Genomic DNA, 2,998 nt, shown 5'->3' on the forward strand with positions numbered 1-2,998 from the left:
AGACACAGCCAATTATTTCCCGAAAACGAGGACTATAACTGAAGTTAATTGAGTATTTTCCACGCAAATCTTATATTGGCTAAGGGGCCCGAAATATTTTAGCTCTCAGCTTTATTCACAAAAATCGGCATCCACACAGTACAGAGTTTTCATCCCCAAGGCCTAGCCTGGAGATATTTCATTTTACTTGCGATAATATTCTCTTCCCCCTTTAGCTCTGAGTTAGCTTTGTGTGACTTGAAATTCAAAACCAGCACCTGGCCACGGTGAAAATTGCCCAACGCAGTCTATTTCAGTACACTTATTTCAGTTGGGATTTAAATTAAGTTCCTAAGTGCACATGTTGGGCGCAATCGGTCGATCTTGCGGCACAATCTGTCGATCCTTCAGCCAACAACCCATTTCCTTTTTTTTTTCTAATTCACGGCTGTGGAAGATTGTTTTGAAAAGGGGGAGTACAGTCGAGATTTCCTTCAAGATCGACCCATAATGCAGCGTGATCGACCGACTGTACAGATTCTGGTCGACCGTTCGCGCCCAACACCCTAATATCCCCAGCCCATGATGGTCTGTCGATTAAAGGCCTGGACGCCGGGTGAGGCGAAGGCCCATCGCGTTACGCTTGTCTTCCCGTTCCAGGCAAGTAGAGCTCCTGAGTTAATGCAGCGACTGTTCTGTGAATTCAACCAGCTTCTGAACAAAACCACAAAGAGAAACGCAACAAAATCACTGACATTGACTGACTGATCATTGCCACATTTTTGAAGGTGGATGGAGGATAAGTGTCCGTTTAGTGTTGGTTTGAAACATTGGAAACAAACCCGGCAAGGATCATTAAGTCGAGGGACAGATCAACAACATTAATCCGCTCCGAGCACGAACAAAAAGACGTCGTGTTTTGAGATGAAATCGACAGTCGTTTGGAACACAGACATACGTTTATATGTCTGTGGTTTGGTACCACAGACACTGGGTTTAGTTATGTCTATGACTGCATCCGAGTCTCTAGGTCTAGGTCTTCGCTCCATTGGAAATGTGTGGAAACGCGCAGACAGTAGACCTAGCCGTAGCTCTGAAAGCCCGTTTCGGCCAGGGCCCCAAGCTTGGTACGCACTCACCGCATAGGCGCGCAAGTTTATGCGCGTTTGACACGGAACACTCTGATTATAGATAAATATTATAGACTTTGCGTGCATGCCGAACACGTGCAAGAACCCAGTTGGAAAACTTTGGCCGTGTCCGAAACGGGCTTCCTGAGCTACGGCTAGGTCTACTGTCTACGCGTCTCCACGCATCTAATGGAGTGAAGACCTAGACTTAGCCCTAGGTAAGAGATTTGGATGCAGCCTTAGTACCATCTGTCTCGTTCTTTCGCCGGTGAGGGTGCACTTCAGCTCAGGGCGGATTGAAGAAGCAAAACTTCTTTCTCAAGTGCTTAACTCTCCAGATTCTATAATTTCAACATTTTTTGAAGTGTTTATAAATATTTCTCACACCAGTCAGTGCAAGGAAATTGCCGGTACCACATAACAATCTTTAGTGATACTCATTAACTTCACGCAGGGATTTTCGTGTATAGACTAATCCGATTGGACGCCATAACTGCGGTGGCACCGCACTCATGTGCACTTTCATCTTGACGCGCGCGTGCATTTGGCAAATCACGACACCCTATTGGTCGAAGAGGTATGTAACGCGCGCGTATCACCTGTCCATTCCACGAGCGTTGTGCCACCGCAGTAATGGCTTCTCATTCTGGTTGTCGAATTCCACTTATACCAACCTCGTTCCCACGGGTACGATCTTGCCATGCCATGTTGGCTCCCACCATGCCTTGCCCGTCTAGTGAAGGTACGCGCACGCAACGCATGGTGTCGAGGTTGGTTAACAACCTTCCTTCAGTTTCACTTTACCGCAGTTCATTCTGTTCACAGCCACAGCACGTCTCAATCTATTTTTACCTTTGCACCTACACCCTATTCCCTGAATACGTTGAGATTCTCTGGACCCCGTCTTTGGAATAGTATTGATGGTAATATTAAGTCACAGTCATCTCTGGGATGCTTTAAGAGTAACTTCAAGAAGCACCCAGTTTCTGATTATCTGAGGTAGCTCCTTCTCTTTTATCATTCTAATCATCGTTTTCTTCTTCATTCTAATCATCCTTTGGTTCTAAATGTTTTTAGTGTTTGGTAATTCCACTTTTTGTTACATCTCAGTCTGTTGGTTCGTCTTTGCTTTGTTTTGTGTTTGTCCGTGTTTTGTTTTGACTGTACCGTAACTGTCTTTCTTTCATGTATAATTTGTTGTCAGTCTTCCTGGTCTAGTTCTTTTTTCTTGTCTTAACCTTTTTAATAAGGCATTTTTGTTTGACTTTGTCGTCTGAATATTATGCTTCCGCACTTGCCTCTTTTCCCTCTTTTTAATGTTTTCTGGTCATAGGCGTAAATCCGGGGGTGGGGGTGGGGTTTATCCCCCCACTTTTTTGAGGTGGGAGGGTTGGGGGTTGGCTATCAGATCACCCCCTACTTTTTGTGGTGAGCAAAAAATGAAAGCGGATGGTGAAGAATTCTATCGACTAAAATGCGTTCAATCACTCACTAAGGGGAAAAAATTTCAAAAGCCATAAATATGCCCTTCTGAATACATATTACAGGTATGTATCAATATCATACCTCTAAACATCGACCTCAATATAGAATCATATGGTGTTACCCCCGCCTGCTTTTCAAATTTTCATAGCCAGGCAAGTCATCCCCCCACCTTTCCCAACCCCACCCCCAAATTCCCGGCACAGATTTACGCCACTCCTTATGGTCTTATTTAATTTAATAAAAACCTTTCATTTATTGATCTTTTGTATATTTTGATACGTGCACTGCAACAAGGAAATAAATGACGAGTTAAAAAAAGCCATGCATACAACAGCCGCCGGGTAATAGCCAAAGCAACGCATCACCGCGCGAGGCAAAAGAGCCGTTACCATCGCAATGAGCCG

Source organism: Acanthaster planci, linkage group LG07 (assembly GCF_054643075.1).
Source record: "Acanthaster planci isolate LZ-2023a linkage group LG07, COTS_SCS, whole genome shotgun sequence".
NCBI lineage: Eukaryota > Metazoa > Echinodermata > Asteroidea > Valvatida > Acanthasteridae > Acanthaster > Acanthaster planci.